Source organism: Suncus etruscus, chromosome 3 (genome assembly GCF_024139225.1).
Source record: "Suncus etruscus isolate mSunEtr1 chromosome 3, mSunEtr1.pri.cur, whole genome shotgun sequence".
In the NCBI taxonomy this organism is placed as follows: Eukaryota; Metazoa; Chordata; class Mammalia; order Eulipotyphla; family Soricidae; genus Suncus; species Suncus etruscus.
In genome coordinates this window covers 162,936,967-162,955,747 of record NC_064850.1, presented here as the reverse complement: position 1 = coordinate 162,955,747, position 18,781 = coordinate 162,936,967, and the positions used below count along the sequence as shown (strand labels likewise).

General features: G+C 36.4%; 1 protein-coding gene and 2 non-coding genes across 8 annotated transcripts in view; 2 read left to right on the top strand and 1 right to left on the bottom strand.

Annotated features, from left to right (window-relative positions):
* The window catches only part of DTNA (dystrobrevin alpha), a 376,270-nt gene that overhangs the window by 160,003 nt on the left and 197,486 nt on the right, over positions 1-18,781 (bottom strand). Inside the window, exon 1 of one of the 6 annotated variants that reach the window (XM_049769648.1) lies at positions 7,366-7,513. The exons of the other annotated variants lie outside the window; for them this stretch is intronic. The gene's annotated coding sequence lies outside the window, so the exon portion shown is untranslated. Of the gene's footprint in view, positions 1-7,365; positions 7,514-18,781 lie in introns of those variants that run through there. 6 annotated transcript variants of the gene reach the window in all.
* On the top strand, positions 2,983-3,089 carry LOC126005693 (U6 spliceosomal RNA). Its single transcript, XR_007494733.1, has one exon. It is a non-coding gene; the product is annotated as a U6 spliceosomal RNA (small nuclear RNA).
* Positions 9,320-9,426, top strand: LOC126005606 (U6 spliceosomal RNA). The gene has a single exon (XR_007494651.1). It is a non-coding gene; the product is annotated as a U6 spliceosomal RNA (small nuclear RNA).

Genomic DNA, 18,781 nt, shown 5'->3' with positions numbered 1-18,781 from the left:
AAACAACATTATAATGGAGTCACACTTCAGAAAGAGAGATGACGTGGTACCTGCTTCCAGCAGAATGATTTATGCAGGTCGTGTTCTTATTATAAAAACTTGCCTAGTGTAGGATATGCTGTTTTCTTGGTCACAACAATCATTATCTATCTTTGAACTAACTAATTGACAAAATACTTCTCAACTTGACTCATTTTCTAATTCTATTTTCACCCTCTCAGTTCAGTCTCCTCATCTTCGCTTGAGATTGCAGTGGTAATTCTTCACTTATTTCTCACCATCTAGTTTAGCTTCACTCTAGTCTATTTTCTACAATTCTGCCATGAATTTCTTCAAATACATCAATATTTCCAGAGTATTCTGATCCAGGATATAGCATTTTGAATTCCACAGAAGAAAGATCAGCATAGTAGAAGAGTCAAGAATCAAATTTCACCTGGACATGTAAGTCTGATATTAGGGACTGTACAATTTCCTTTTAATAAAAATATTTGCTTCAGAAGCTCTAGAAAAATTAAATAAAGTAGAAAACATGCTCACCTAATGCCAAGAGAATGATACATGGTTATTATGGTTGTCATGTTAGTGTGACAATGGAAATAGTGGTGATGATGATGTCTGATCCCTGAACATCTTCTGAATTCTGACTGACAAGAGTAACATATTTCATGGCTAGCTTATATTTCTAGAAATATCTGATTTTCAGTCTTTTCTGATGTTATTATACTGTTATCTCTCTAGTCACTTCTTTGCCTAGTTCTATATTAATGCTCTATATTTTTAAAGTTTAGAACATTATTCTTGAACTGGCTATATCTGTAGGGCTTAAGTATTTTTTAAAGACAAATAAGTGTATTTTTAAAGTAAATCTTAGTGCTCTTTTGCCACATGAAAATGATCAAGCTACCTATGTATTATCTCCTGTATTATATGACATACTTCAAGAAAATTCTAAATGTAAAACCTCAGGACGCATATCTTTTAAGTGTGAAGTATAGTGTGTGATTGTAAAGTAACAAACAATAATATATATATATATACATATATGTGTGTGTGTATATATATATAGGCTTTGGTTCTCAGTTCTTGGCATAGCACTCCTAAAACCTTTATAATTTCTGAAGTAATAATATGAGGATTACCCTTTATTCTAGTCTTTAGTCTTGGCCCCTGGTTCCTTATCTATAAGATATATATCTTTTGGACTTTCCTAGATGACAAGAATGCCATTGCTCTGAGGTTACTTCCCAGATGGTACTTATCCAGTTCTTTTTTTGTTTTGTTTTGTTTTTGGGCCACACCGGCGTTGTTCAGGGGTTACTCCTGGCTGTCTGTTCAGAAATAGCTCCTGGCAAGCACGGGGGACCATATGGGACACTGGGATTTGAACCAACCACCCTTGGTCTTGGATCGGCTGCTTGCAAGGCAAACGCCGCTGTGCTATCTCTCCGGGCCCCATCTAGTTCTTGATTTTGAATGGAGGCTTGGAGATTTCAGTATCCCTCCAGAACTTATAGAGAATGAAGAAGAAAGGCTAGAAATTGAATTAATAATTCACACTAACATAATGACACCTTCATAAAATTTTCATAACTGGAGCCAGAAGATAGTATAGAAGTTAGGGCGCATGCCTGGAACATGCTCAACACTGTTTCAATACCTGGGACCACATTGTCTCCTGAGTTCAAGCCCTAGAGGCCCCAGAACTGATAGGTACCCCTGGCACTACTTGATAGAGCAATAGATCAGTGCATTGAAGCTACATACATCTCAGTAGGCAAGAATCTCTAGTGGGGGTACCCAGGATCTCCTGAATACTGTATAGGAGGTTCCCTCCTCTAACCCCCCAAATCTCAAAACTATGAGATTTGAGGAACAGCCACTTCGGTGGACACATTAATGAGCCAGGAAGGTGACAACACCCCAATTTCACAGCTTTGTAGCTGTGAAGATACTATTTCAGTATGTGTTTCTATATTAGAAGCAGCATTTCATTCTGTATTAAAGTCAAAAATCTTATATGTTACCAAGAACGAAACCAAACATAAAATATAGGTTACAAGTGCTTCTGATGTGTTCATCTAAACTTATTAATTATAACAAATATAACATTTTGGTGATACCAATAATGGAGAAGGCAGGTGTGGGGAAAGAGCATATATGGGAAATCTCTATACCTCTCTCAATTTTATTTAACACTTAAAACTTCTCTAAAAAATCTTCCTGAGGATATGTGAACTGGAAATAACAATGTCATTGGTGGACAGTTTTTTGAGGGTGAGGTATGATAACTGTATATCAAAATCTTAACTATTCATACTATTCTAATATGTAATCCAAACTACAATAATTTGACTAAAATGAAAAGACAAGATTTCTGAAGAGTTGGGGGTAAACTAGCCTTGGTAGAGGAATGCTAATATATGTGGTGACTGTATATTTCACTGTTTACCTGCAATTTTATTTTTATTTGTTTATCAATTTATGTTGTGGGGGCAGTTGGATCACACCTGGCAGCACTTTCAGGCTGTTCCTGGCTCTTTGTTCAGGAGTGAAGCCCGGAAGTGCTAAGGGAATCACTTGTAATGCCAAGGATAGACTAGGGGCAGCAGTAGGCAATGCATGTGCTCTCTTTAGACCTTAAATTGTGTTATTAACAGTATTGTAAAGCAAAGTGTTTAGGTAAAAATATAACTTTTTATAAATAAAGTTTAAAAAATAGGGACTGAAGAGATTATAAGTTTGCCATTCATGTGGTCGGCCCTGGTTCCATTCCTGGCACCACATATTACTTCCACTACTGATGACAGTGACTCCTGCTCAGGAGTAACCCCTGAGCACCATTGGTTGTTACCTAACACTTTAATTGCCCAAATACAGAGTCATTATTTTTCTAATTTATGAATTATTAATATAAATTATGAATACTCACTATAACATTCATATATAATGCAAATATGATTCTAAATAGTGCTATAAATGGTGCTCGCTTCAGCAGCACATATACTAAAATTGGAATGATACAGAGAAGATTAGCATGGCCCCTACGCAAGGATGACACGCAAATTTGTGAAGCGTTCCATATTTAAAAAAATAGTGCTATAAGTGGTATTAAGTAAATTATTAATATAAATTATGAATAATCACTTTTATCTTTCATATATGTTGCAAATATAATTCTAAATTGCTACTTGTATTAATTTTGATGATAGCATATTTCCAAGAGTAAATACTTTTCTTAAAATTATTCTTTCATGATTTCTGTCTTTTTTTTTTTTTTGGTTTTTTTTTGGGGGGGGCCACACTCGGCAGTGCTCAGGGGTGACTCCTGGCTGTCTGCTCCTGGCAGGCACGGGGGACCATATGGGACACCGAGATTTGAACCAACCACCTTTGGTCCTGAATCGGCTGCTTGCAAGGCAAACGCCGCTGTGCTAACTCTCCGGGCCCCATGATTTCTGTCATTATAGGGATGCTTTAATCACAGTTCTATATTATTTTGACTGCTGTGATAAATACTTAATGACGGAAATGTTAATTCATTAGACATTTTCTTTCATAGGCATATACTTTCTAACTATAATCTTTTCCTGACAAACCAATATATCTCAAACATAAAATATTGCTTATTTAAAATATACTTTTGAAACAATATAATAATGAGTACATCATGAAATACATTCCAGGGTAGTGAAAAATCATGTTAATATTCTCAGGACCGAGTGATAGCACAGTGGCAGGGTGTTTGTCATGCACGTGGCTGACCCAGGATGGACCTACGCTCGATCCCTGGTAACCCATATGGTCCCCCCAAGCCAGAAGCGATTTCTGAGCACATAGCCAGGAGTAATCCCTGAGCATCACAGGGTGTGGCCCCAAAACAAAACAAAACAAAAACCAATAAAATAAAATAAAATTCTCAAGTGTATTAAGCTAATGTCATAAAAATGAAAACAGTGCTTTGTCCTCTTTTATATTAAAATGTAATAAATTGGTCATTCCTAAAAATGAGATTATAATTTTCTTATTAGAAACTTATTCATACGTACATAATTCTTGAAAAATTTGAATATTATAGATGAAAACCTTTACTGCTTGTTGAGCAAAGCCAGCACACATAATTATGAAGTCAGATAAGAACATAAACATATCAATTTTAGTGCTATAAATGGCATTAAGTATATTTGGGTGTAAGCACCTGGAAATCATAGTACCCATTAGAAATTTCCACTTTTCCTTTTAATTTTTATTACTACATACAAATCTGAGAATTTTCTAAATATCTTATTCTCTGAATTCATAACTATTGCTGTTATCAGCATCATGATTATGATACCACTGTGATTTTTATTTTATTTTATTTTTTGTTTTTCGGGTCTCACCCGGCAGCACTCAAGGGTTACTCCTGGCTCTAGGCTCAGAAATTGCTCCTGGCAGGCTCGGGGGACCATATGGGATGCCGGGATTCAAACCACCGACATTCTGCATGCAAGGCAAATGCCTTACCTCCATGCTATCTCTCTGGCCCTGATTGTGATTTTTATTTTTATTTATTTTATTTACTTATTTTTTGGGTTTTTGGGACACACCAGGTGATGCTCAGGGGTTACTCCTGGCTATGAGCTCAGAAATTGCTCTTGGCTTGGGGGACCATATGGGACACTGGGGGATTGAACCATGGCCCATCTTAGGTCAGCCACATGCAAGGCAAATGCCCTACCATTGTGCCACTGCTCTGCCCCCCACTGTGATTTTTATTACAAATGTTTATGAATATTTTAAGAGTCCAATACTTTTCAGACAAAACTACACATTTTATCAATAAAAATATCCTTAGTGAATCATAGGCTTAAAAATAGCAACTCTTAAAAATTAAATATCTTGCTGATATTCAGTCATCATTCATTGGCTTGACTTAATCTATTTTAGATATATTATCTTGAGGTTAAAATTATCATTAACTTTATTGAAGAGGCTATAATAGTCATTATGGTTTTTCTTCATCAAGACTCTGTTGAATCTCTATCTCCTTAATAGAGGTAAATGTTTGCAGCTAATTATCTATTTGTCTGACAGGCTAGGGAGTTCTAGAAATTAAAGCTAAAATGTTAAGAAACATACTAATTATTCAAAATTAACAATAAAGCAAAATTTATAAAAAGGCTGACAAGAATGAGATCCAGTTAAAACATCTTGGCAAAATTACTGCCTTAAAGCAAGCACACTAAAGTCATTTTGCCACTTACAAATGTAATTACCAAAACAACTATAAAGGAGCTTCTATTCAGTCATTATAAAAGATAGATGAAAGTTTCTAAATTTTTTTAAAATAAAATTACCATATGGGGTTGGTGAGATAGCATAGTGGGTAGGGCATTTGCCTTGCACAGGCTCGAATTGCGTTTGATCCCCAGCATCCCATATGGTCCCCAAAGCCTGCCAGGAGTGATTTCTGAGTGCAGAGACAGGAGTTACCCCTGAGCACTGCTGGGTGTGGCCCAAAAACAAACAAAAAAATTACTATGTGATTCAGCAATCCGTTTCTTGAGTATAAAACCAAAGGCATTAAATCAGTACTTGGAAGAAATACTTGTTCTCTCGACTTCATTATAGCATTATTTTCCATAACCAAGAAGCTCATGGGTCACTCCTGGTGATGCTCAGAGAACTATATGTGGAACCACATGTTTGACCACATGTAATGTAGCACCTTGACCCTTGTATAATCTTCCTGGTGTCTCTATCAATCTCGTTTTTCTCTCCTTTCCTATTTTATTTGTCCTTGGAAAAAAGAGAGAGCACACTTCATCTAGAATATTAACAATTCCATGCCACACATTATTGTACCAGGCAACATTTTTCTTAGTATTGGGGACTTATTCTTAAGAACAAATTAAGTTTGAGAAAGCATATTTTGGAAGAACTGCTGACTGTTCATTATAATTTAAATACAACAGAAAAAAGAATAAATTTTATAGAAGCAGAAGCACTACAAGTGCTAGGTGTTGCTAGAATGCTTCTGATACAAACTTTGCAAAGAGCTGTTTTGGATAACTATGATAATTTGCTCTAATTTGGAAGATAACTTAAAGGTATAAAAACAAAAGAAGACTTTGAAAATAGTAATGAAAAATCACAAATCATACATTCATTTAAAAATCTGAATTTCCTTTCTTTGAAAAAAAAAAGATTGGTATATTATCAAACTAGGCCTTTTATTTGGCTTTTATTTAACCAGTGCCAATTAGAGGCAAATAATTGCTTTTAGCTGACTCAGGCTATTTTTCAAAGACTTTCCCACATAAAAGCACCCTGGGTAGCAGTGAACATGCCTGTGAGTCTCTGCTCAGTTTCCTTGGGGTTTTGACCCTAAAACTGCCGCCACAACTTTGTCTTAAGAGGGCAGAAGTTCTACTTACATATTTAGCTTCTGGCTAACAAAACAAACAAAAAATACCAAACAAAACCCAAAACAAAAAAACAAATCCTGGTGTCTTATTTAACGGCTGGATATGAAACATCATAAAAATGACAAACAAGGAAGCAAAATAAGTTGTTCATTTAAAATTTTCTCCTTGAACTTGCTGGGTGCCTATGAAGGCCAATGACTCCTTTTGCAAGGGAGCCTTGGGTGATGTGTAAACAACCCGCTGCGCCCTGGGAGCTGAGTCTTCGCCAAGCTCCACTGAATTGTTTACATTCGGTTCCCCTCTGCCTCTCAGCAAGACTTCTTGTAATACATATCCCTAGACTTATTTGCTTCTATTTTAAATTCTCAAACACACCTACAACCACAATACCTGAAAGAACAGAATACCAGAGGAAAGAAACTACGTTACACATTCCATAGATAAAATGTCAGCTATTTATGTTGGATAAGACTGGCTACTGTACCATGATAAAAGAGAAGAGAACAATCCAATTCCAATAAATACTCGAAATAAATCCTGAAGAACTTTGTCCTGCTGCTAAGTTAGTCTAAGAGCCAAGCTCGGAAGCGATGCCCCTAGAAGGTGTCCTCTAAGAAGAGTGGGCAGTTTTCAAAGAACAGAACAGGGCAACATGTTTGTGAGCCTCACATGATCGGCAGACCCTGATGATTGCATTCTTAATATTTCCTTTCCGGTTTCCTTTACTTGTACATACAAACCCTCACATGCAAACTACCACAGAACCACAACAATTCACAATACCTTCGACTTTAAAAGTAGAAAGAGATAAAATGAGAAATAGAAGTGGAGGAACAGGACAGGAAAAATTTTGTGGGGGAGGGGGTGGGGGCGACAGTGAAATTCCATCCAGCAAGTTATGCCACTGCAACAGAAGTCAAAGGAGTTCCGTTTCATAGATTCAATTGCACCTTACCTGGTTTTGTAGTTAAATGCACCGACATGCCCCTAATTCTTCCTCTACGGTACTACATATGCTGTAAGCTATAGTATTTGACCTCACACATTTCCACAGAAGAAACTCCAAAGTAACCTTTAACTTCAATAAAACGCTGTGTTCATTCTTCCCCTTGTGCTCAACACACAGCAATCTAATACACCTCATCATGTGGTCCGTTACCATGGTAGCAATGAATCCAGCTGCTGAAATACAAAAGACTGACAAAAAGTTGCTTTTTCCCCCTCCACCCACCCCGACAAAGTCAGATTTTTTCCCTTGTATGACAAGTCTAATTTGAATATGTTTCTGTTGCTGACTCAACTTCATGAATAAGGAAAAAAAAAAAAAAAGAAAAATGTGTCTCCAGGAAAAAGAATAAAAGTTCTTCCCAAATCTTTAACCCAACAGGGATGAACTATATGCTTTTTAATTTGTCATGCATTCCTTGAAACACTGATAATTATTTAATACTCTTATTAGCATATATTTTAAAATGCTAATTACTAACAGTAGGAAATGCACTATATGCCTCACAATTAGTTAAAAGTACTTTTTTTTTTTTTTAAATATTGATTTAGTAAGGAAACACTGATGCTGAAAACACGACATCCCTATGTGGTGATTCTGGTTAATCTCAAAGTATTTTTCCAGAGCAAACTTTGGATCTGAAGGTAAAATTTATTTTCTTAGTTAATCGGTTAGGCTTCAGTTTTATTTATACTTATACTAAAGTTGGATATGGGGTGATAGTCTGTTGCAATCAACCAACCTATATTTGGGGGTATTGTATTAAGAGCAAAGGTTTGGAATTGAGGCCATATCTGCTGTGAATAATCCCATAAACCCCTACACTAATTTAATTGCCATATTATTAAGATTTAAGGTCTCAATTTCATTTTATTTCCAGGATATTAAGGAAGCTAATGGGAGTCCTGGAGGATGGGCTTCCTTCTCTTCAGCTCTGCTCTTCTCAAGCACAATAGTTCACAGTTAGGGCTCCTGGTCCCTAGCCAGTAGTCGTCCCTCATGCTATTCTTTGGAGCTTCTATAGTTTTCCTCACGACCCCAATTTTGCTCACACTTGATAACAATTTGTTTAGTATATGCAAACACACATATAATTTTTCCCTCAACTTAACTCTTCCAGGAAGAGAAACACCATATTATTCACCTTCCATTCCAAGTAACCAGCAAAAAATTTGGCATAATGGCACAAATGCTTTATTTTCTGCAGAATAGTGGAGGAATCTATTCCCATTCTTCCTGAACAGTGCTCATAGCCTTCCCTGTTGTGGTTAAATCTTAAAGAAATATCAGGACTTTTCTTAAAATTATGCATCTTAAGGGGAGGCAGAAGAAGGAAGATGCTTTTAAGAATGATTGTGAAGTGACCCAGAATTTAAAATTTGAAATATGTCCCATTATTAGTTTTGGTCTTGGACAGATTTATTGAAATTCACTCAATTTATGCTACTCAGCTATAAAATTTTTTTGTAAACTAAGTTATAGAAAAGGATTAAATGATAGTCCAAGGAAAGCACCAGGCACTGAATTTGAACCATACATCCTCAATAAATTATTGTTAGTATTATTTATAAAATGGTTTGGTTTTTGAACACGAGATCCTTGATGCCTGACTTACCCTCGTTGATAAAACTGCCATTTTCTGGCACTAAATTGGACAGGGGCTATTCTCAGCATCTCTGGTTGTAGCTCTGATCCTCTAAACACAGCTGTATGTATGCCTGGAGACTCCCAAGCACTACAAGATTGGACTGGATGATCCTTACCACCAGAGATCATGAGTAACAATGTAGCTTCAGGTTCCTACACTGAATCCTGACTTAATATACTTAAAATCACTGGTTTCAAACCAATCCATATTTTCAATCATATGCTTGAAACATGATGCCATTTAAGAACATAAGTGGTGCTCGCTTCGGCAGCATATATACTAAAATTGGAACGATACAGAGAAGATTAGCATGGCCCCTGCGCAAGGATGACACGCAAATTCGTGAAGCGTTCCATATATATATATATATTTTTTTTTTTTTTTTAAAAAAGAACATAAGTGAACATTTGGAGCAAATAGTGAGAGTGGCTTGTTCTCAGGTAGAAATCATCTAAGGGACTGACTTGTTAAGTTTACATATATTCTCAGAGTGAAATGGATTGTGGGATAATTACCAATCTAGTATTTTATTAGCATAATATTAATATGAACTCCAAATGCATTAAGAATTCATCTAATTTTTATTTTATATCAGTCTCAAGAAAAATTTATATAATTATTAGTGAGTTTTTTCAAATTAAAAAGGATGTAAGATATTTACATCACAAAAATGAATAATCAGATATATACACCGGTGTTTTTTTTGAATAGCTCCATAATTTCCCAATGTTAAATAAACAAACCTTTAAAAGATCACCTTGATGTATAACAAGGTCTCTCAGCGGTTCACTCATATAGATAGAGTATACAGTTGCTTTACTCCACAGTCATCTAACTCAGGAAATTACCTAACACCAAAGCCAATTGCAGAGGTAAATTAACATTAACATTCCTTTGAAGACTTTAGTTCAAGGAGCCAAAGGTTTAACACACACACACACACACACACACACACACACACACACACACACTGTGGAAGAAAAAAATGGTCATGACAGGAACTTGCCACAAAGACTAAAAGGAATGTTGAAAATTGCACAATTTCTTTATCATTAGAAAAAGAAAAGCCTTCCAACAAATCAGCAGAGATTATTAAAATAGCTTTGGCAGTGCTACCATCCTAAAACATCCTTAAGTATTTGTGGCTCATGATGACATAGGCCTATAAAGTGTGTAAGTGGGGCAGAGTAGGCAGAAGAGGCAAGAAGCACATATACTAGAAAACCAGCATCCCCAATCCACTTCAGTACAGTTGAGGAAGAAAAGGCAAGAAAAGGACAGTTGAGGAAAAAATAGAATCACAATTTGAATAATTCAAAACTATTTTCATATATAGCTCTCTATATTCTCTCACTGTTTGTATTCATTTCCTTGGGAATCTACCTTGGGCTTTCTCCTACACATTGATTAGGTATATAATTGTAATATTGATTATAAATGTAAGAGCATATCAAGTTTCTGCAGACTGGTAACTAGAGCATTTATTGTGATTAGCAAACATCCTTTGTCAGATGTTAAAGCAATTGTTTTGATTTTCTCTTTAAGCTTTGGGAATATGATGTCAGCATATTTGGTTTCACAAATTTCTAAATCCTCTTTCACAAATGTTAAGATAAACTTTTCATTCAATATGAATAAATTTTGAGATATAGTCTGTGCTGGTGAGAACCACTTCATTTTTGTCTGAAGAATCCACTTACTAATAAAGAAATTGTTTTTGTGACGTAATGCTTCAGAATAAACTTCAGGAAGTCCATTTACCAAGCCTTATCCCATAGCAATGGAGGGCATTAAACAGTTATATCAACTTCACTACTCTGTGTTCAGAGTAAGGGCACTTAATTACCACAAACAAAAAGTAATAATAATATAGGCTCAGATATCAGGGGATTGAATAAAGCAAAAAAAATACAAAAACTATTTGCTAATGTTAATGATATTAAAGCAGGTCAAAAATAATTTGAACTTATGCATATGCAGTTTTTCATGTCACATTTAAAATATTACTTATTTATACTATACAGGAGCTTTATTGTTAAGCCATTGGTTTAGGTCAAAAATATTGTGATCCTCAAACATCTTATTCAACCACATACTTACTTTAAAAAGCTGACCTAAAATTATATATTAATTGCATTAGTATCTATGAAAATTTTTTGAAAGGATAGACTGGTGCAAAGTCTATTAAATTTATAAAACTCAAAAAATATTTTATTTTGTCTTTATTGTGCTTTTAAACTATGTGATCTTCTTCTGAGTTTTAATAATATGATAAATAATGAATTTAATGAATTCTTTGTGTTCATCTATTGTTTACATATTACAAAAATATTTTTTAAAATAAGTCTGTAAAATTCATGGTTACATAGAAAGACAACTTATTGTGAATATTGAACCTCAGCAGGGATTCAAATAGTAGGAAATTTATTCCCAAACTGTATTTTTAATTGCTTCAAACATCTTAATTACAAGTTATGGATCTTCTTTCGTAAATGAAAATCTTGATTTTTTAAGATTAACAGTACAAAGCTATACTCTCATCTCCTCGTACTTACTCTGACCCAGGTCCTCCAGACTCTATACTGGATAACTCAGAGTTTTGGGGGCTCCAGGAGCAAAACTCTCCTGGACTTTTTGCCTATGAGGATTAATCCAGCTCCATCTATCTGCTCTGACCCCAGTCCCCCAGACCCAGACTCTGCATGCATGGCACAGCTTGAAAGGAATATTCAGAATTTGAGAGTGGCTCCTGGGGACTTTGTATGCAGATAGTTAGTTCATAATCATCAAACCATGTGCACTATATTCCAACAGAACCATTACAACATGGGACTTAATCACATATGCCATGTGAACAAAGGTTGTAGGATCTTCCAGACTGCCCACTCCCAGCATTAACTGAAAGAATACCATCTGGCCATAAAAAAGCAATAATACTGTCTATTCCTGTTCAATGATGATAACAACATCTAAGACAGTAGGAAAATAAAAGAACACAAAGGTGCCAAGAGAAGACTACAAATCCCAGAGGGATCAGCAGTGACATCAGACCTCTGTAATCTGCCTGAGTAGTCTTTAAAGAAACAATCATCTCAATGTTCAATAACCTGAAGATACTGTTGGAGCAAAAATAAATTTACTTGAAGAGAGTTTGATGGATAAAATGAAAGAAATTATCCAAAAGAAGTAGCCTAACTTACTAATGCAATAGTAAGCCTTAAGAGCAATATGGATGAAGTCAAGATGCAAAAGAGTACACTCAAAGACAGAAACAAATCCAGCAAGAAAGAAGAGGAATTAAAAAAAAATGGAAAAAAAGAAAGAGAGAAGAGAATGTAAGAGAAATGAGTGAAAATCTAATAGTAAGAATTTTAGAATCATAGGAATTCAGAAAGGGAAGAAAGAAGGAGAGGAGAAAAAGCTAGATAAAGAAATAATTGGGGGCCGGAGAGATAGCATGGAGGTAGGACATTTGCCTTGCATGCAGAAGGATGGTGGTTCAAATCCCAGCATCCCATATGGTTCTCCGAGCCTGCCAGGAGCAATTTCTGAGCATATAGCCAGGAGTAACCCCTGAGCACTGCCAGTTGTGACCCCCCAAAAAAGAAATAATTGAGAAGTTTCCCAATATGTAGACTGGGAATATGGAAGAGGTCCAAAGTGAAAAGAGGCTACTCTTGTCAAAGTGACAAAGAGACAAGAGGTCCAGAGTCAAACCAAAAATATATATATACCAGGATATTTTGTAATTAGAATGTAATAAGCAGAGAAATAGACAAGGGAAAAATATCATATGCACAGCATTTGGCAAAACTCTGTCACCCAGAGTTGAAGAAGAAACAATAACACTCCAAACAGTAGTTAAGGACTTATTTGGGATCTAATTCAGACTTAAAAGGATACTGAAAGGCCACATATTAAAAAAGAAACATCACATAGCACAAACAACCAAGCAAAACAAACCAAACATAGAACAAACTATACAGATATAGCAACAGATCGCTTTTTGTTTTGTTTTGTTTTTTGTTTTTGGGCTACACCCGGTGATGCTCAGGGGTTACTCTTGACTACGCACTCAGAAATCACTTCTGGCTTGGGGGATCATATAGGGATCGAACCGCAATTGGTCGTGAGTCAGCCACGTGCAAGGCAAAAATGCTACTGCTGCTCCATCACTCCGGCCCCAAATCCCTTCATTTCAATAATACCTCTGAATGTCAATGAACTTGTCTCCCTCCTTCCCACCCATGCCACCAAAGAGCAGAATAAGAAAAGAGAACAAAACTCGATTTTCTGTCACTTACAGGAGACACACGATAAACACTGGCTCAGAGTAATTGGTTGGAAAGGAAGTGTGAGCAATGTTGTTTTGTGTCTATCAGGTACAATCCCATGAAGTATCTCTAAAGCCATATTATGTGGACAACAAAACACAAAGGATAACAAGAAATAGCAAATAACCTTCCAGGCCAAAATCTGTCATGAGAAAAAATGGCAAAAATCTTCAGAGGCTAGGATAGTAGAGTGTTTAAATTGATATAAAATTAGGAAGAGTTCATCCATGGGTTCTGATTTCTTATATGGTTTTGTATTCTGTTGGGAGAATAGAATCTCTGTGTGATTGGATGGGTAGACTACTAGGCAACTCATAGGGGATAAGGGAAGGTTCTCCTTTGGTCATCCCTAGTGAAAATTTCATATTTTGTCATAGTTGGTGTGTCTACTCTACCAAAATGATGTCTCCATTTGACAAGAAGCATTTTTTTCCTAAGCTAGAGGAAAAAAGGAAGGACATTCTGAAAAATCCAATCTATGTTTAAAATTAAAGAGATGGATGCTTGTGATTCACCTTGGAGAGAGTTCATTTTCTTAGTCTGGGTACATACGACACAGGATGACTATTTTATTGTATCTTTTGTAGGGATTATCCTAATTTTACTATTTATTCTAACTCAGTACACTTTAATTAAAAGCCATTTGAAAGTACAGTTTGTGCTAGATATAGACAAAGAAACATAAATGGCCTCTATAGTAGATGAGAGATAATAATATGGGTAAAGAAAATATAACTGCAGATATACATGAAAAATATAATTGACTAGAGTGGAGAGATAATTTAATTGTGCCAGTTTAAGCATCTAAGGAGTAAAACCACATGTTGAAATATCACTAGCTTGGAAATCACTTGCTGGAATATTAATTGTATTTAGCAGATTCTTTGACTTTGTTTTAGAAACTCAGAATACAGAGGCACAACAAACCTTCTCCAGTTTCATGGATTGATGACTAAGATACCTAAGAGCATAATCAGTGTTTAAAAGTATTTATAAAAATAATATAAGCTGAATTATCTTAATGAACTTCCTTTTAAGTAGGACAAATAATTAAGTAGTCAATAGCAAGTTGATGTAATGTGGTTAATGTGTACAGTAACTATCAAGCCACGTGTGTTTGTGTGTATATTACACAGTTCACAGATAAAAAGAAACTAGAAAGCAATTGCACTGCAATACACTCAATAGCAACTCAAAGTTATTAGTGACAACTATGATAATAAAGCACATTTGAAAATGAAGAGTTGCATCATTGTCAATTCAATCTATGTCAAACAAAACCCACACTGATAGTTTCTCTTTAGGAAAGAAACTTTGATATATAAGATGCAGTGGACAATACTACATAGGGTAGCCTTCCACATAGGTAGGGCTCATTAACACATTGTTTAGTGCTCAAGACTCAAAACCTATGTGTATCCTAAACTGCTCCAGCCATTATCTAATCCTGAAATCTTCATTTAGCAAGGCACAACCCTATCACTGACCCCATCCCAGGAACTGGGAAAACCTCCCAACTCTGACACACTGACCCAATCTCTTTTATTTGATTTATTAACTTTTCTCTTTAATTTATTTTTACTATAATTACCTATTTTTCTGTTCTCCTCTCTCTTATCTTTTTCTCTTCCTTCCTCTCTTTCTTAAGCTATACCTAAGCTTATTATTTGTCTTAATTCAACCAGTCCTTAAGAGCTCAGACTTGGGCCGGGAAGGTGGCGCTAGAGGTAAGGTGTCTGCCTTACAAGCGCTAGCGTAGGACGGACCGCGGTTCGATCCCCCGGCGTTCCATATGGTCTCCCCAAGCCAGGGGCGATTTCTGAGCTCATAGCCAGGAGTAACCCCTGAGCGTCAAACGGGTGTGGCCCAAAAACCAAAAAAAAAAAAAAGAGCTCAGACTTACCCTATTAGGGTCAGACCTCTAACACCTTTAAGAATAGATCACTAATGTATGTCTTTATGTGGGCATAAGTACATAGAGGACTCCTCTATGAGAGCCAAACCTAAATTGTAAACAATTCAATGCCTATAGTGTATATAGCCCCTCCTATATACTATCCCTCCTCCCTCCTTCAGAAATCCTACTATCGCTTCACCCCCCAATCCCAAGTCAATATCCTGCCTTATTAACACTCTACTTTCAGTTCTTAAGCCATTAGGTATCAAGACTGACCTCCTGCCCCAATAAGCCATCACCCAGCTCCCAAGCAAAGGGACACCCACTCAGTCCCACATCTTGTCCCCTGGAAGCAACTACCACCAATATTCCTGCTGACTCATGCTATGTGGCCCTTCTTCTCATCCCCCCCCCCCAAATGTGGACTGTTGCTTGATACCAGATTCAGCTAGAAGGACCCCCAATGCAAGAACTCTATCCAAGCCCTTGCTGCCGCAAAGCACTTCTCAAACTTAACAAGACCAGGCTGGTGTGTGATGAAAATGTGCCCTGGATTCTACCCCCCAAGAATATTCCAAAAGACAATGAGGAAGCCTATATTTCCTTTATAAGTTTAAGACCTTCATAATACTATCTCTTAACTTGTTTATATCCAAATGTAAGGTAGTCTCCTGCATCACTTTGTTCCCTTAATTACTTTTTTTAAAACTCATTTTTTCCAAATCTGATCATTTTTTATTTTTTAAACTCATTTTTATTTATCTTTTCCTTTATATATATGTGAGTGTATATATATATATGTATGTATATTGTCTTGTTTTGCTTTCTTCTCTTCCTTAACTCCACCTGTTCTGGTTCTGCTTGGTACAAAAACGTACAAGAAAAAGTCTTGCCCGGGATAAAAGTTCAGAACCAGGTCACAGAGATGATGGTGCCTGACACTTTCACACCCAAATGTACCAGCAATATAATATAGTACCAATTCTTTTTGTACAGGTATACTAAAAAAGGGGAAATTTTACATATAGAAACAAGATTTTATCTACTTGGGATAAGAACTCATACATTTTATAATACAGGGGCACCTCCCACCTTGAACATATGTCATGTGGTCCCAACTTAGACTCCATGTGATTAAACAGTGATTGTCCAACCCAGAACCCTAGATCTCAGACATAGAACCTACACAGTTCTCCACAACAGTTCCAGGTACCAAACTCCCTCTGGAACATTCTTTATTCTGCTCTGAGACCATCACGCTCCAGTTTTGATATGACATCCTGACAATGAGGAAAGCAACAACTTGATCTAAGAGCAGGTTGTCTTACTTCACCACCTAACGATAAGATGAAATCAGAAGACATGTCATCTTTTGATCTGTGCAAAATCCAAGATCACTAACTACAGAAGACTGACTGTGACAACCGTGACTGGGCAAAATTATCCTGGAACCAATAAAACAGTCCCTAGTCTAGGCTTTGACCTATGATCTGTACTACAACCAATATCTCTAATTCCAGAGGTCTGACTGTGACAACTGCAATCGAGCAGAACTTCTGGAAACATAATGAAAGAATCCATACTAGGCTATGTCCTAGGATCTGTGCAAAAACCAAGACCACCAACTACAGAAGACTGAACAACAGTGATGGAACAGAACTTCTAGAACCATAAAGAAAGACTCCATCCTAAGCTCCATCCTATGACCTGTGAAAATACCAAGATCTCTAGTTACAGAGGCCTGATCTTATCATCCATGACAGAGCAGATAGTTTCCAGACATCACAAAAAGACCTAGGGAAGAGTAAAAAAACAGGTACGGAGCCTGGAGTTATGCCCATGACAGTATACTTCAAGAGCGGAGAAACGTTGTATCTCTTAGGCCAAAGGAATTCCCTTTCTAATCCCCCAATATTCACTGTGCCTATGCAAAAAAAAAAAAAAAGCACAAATTATTTTTTTAGTTGTTATTGCTGTTTTGTTTTATCTTTTTGTGCTTTGTTTTTATATCGAGACCAGGATTATTGTTTGGTTGTTGTCTTTATTGCTGTGGTGCTTTTTGTTTTTTATTTTTTTGGTTTGATTTATTTTTATTGCTGTTATGTTTTTGTTCCTTTTTCCATTTCTTCTCTTAAACTGATATTTATAACCTTTAGAAGGACTCCTCCCATTTTTTGCTTGTTTGATTTTTGCCCCTCCCCACTTTTTTTTCTTTTTTCCTTCAACCAGAACCATATAATAATTTGAACCATCTTGTTCCGCTTCACAAACTGAGGGGGAAATAATGAAGGGTTCCAAGACCAAACAGTCCTATGAACATTGAGTAGAAATAAAAAATGATCAGACTTAGGTACCAAATTCAAAGCCAAGGTCAACAGAATTGACACCCAATCAATCTACAAGTTAGACACAGAGGGGACCACATGTACTAGCAGTCTGGGGGGCAAAGGAGGAGGATATGGGATGCATGCTGGGAACATGGGTAGAGGGAGTACAACATTGGTGGCAGGAATGGCCCCAATTCAATGTCACTATATACCTAAAATTTTACTGTGAATGACTTGTAATTTACTTTGGTCAAAAAATTATTAAAAATAGAGGCCGGAGAGATAGCATGGAGGTAGGGTGTTTGCCTTGCACGCAGAAGGACGGTGGTTCAAATCCTGGCATCCCCCTAGCCTGCCAGGAGCTATTTCTGAGCACAGAGCCAGGAGGAACCCCTGAGCGCTGCTGGGTGTGACCCCAAAACAAAACAAAATAAAACAAAAAATTAGTAAAAATAAATAAAAAGAAAAAATTAAGAAATAAAAAAAAAGAAAATGAAGATTTAAATGACAAAAGGCAATTCCTATAGAAGAAAAAGTTTATCAAGAAAAGCTGACACATTTGAGATGTTTATAAGGTGATTTAGGATGGACTGATAAAACAAAACAATATGTATTCAAGAGAGCGTAGATCAAAATTACCCACAAAGAGTAATAGGAAAAGAATATTAGAGAAATATTGCTTAAATATAGTATAACTAAAAATAAGTATCTGATATTTGAAATTTCAGTCAATATACTTAATTTCCATTGAAATAAATAAAAAATTGAAATGAGGGGCCAGAGAGATAGCATGGAGGTAAGATGTTTGCTTTTCATGCAGAAAGCCATTGGTTCGAATCCTGGCATCCCATATGGTCCCCTGAGCCTGCCAGGAGTGATTTCTGAGTGTGGAGCCAGGAGTATCCCCTGAGCACTGCTGGGTGTGACCCAAAAACCAAACCCCCCCCAAAAAAAAAAAAAAAAAAAAACAACCCCCCCAAAAAAAAAACCTGAAATGAATTTCATCTGGATGCTGGAGAGAGATGGTACAGAGGTTAAGAAACATGGTTATCATATGGTGCCTTGAGCGACATTGGGTCTAGTTCCAGAGGCTAATAAGCAACATATAAGTGGGCTAATACTACAGGTCTGAGTAATATTTCATCTTATTCTCAGGCCT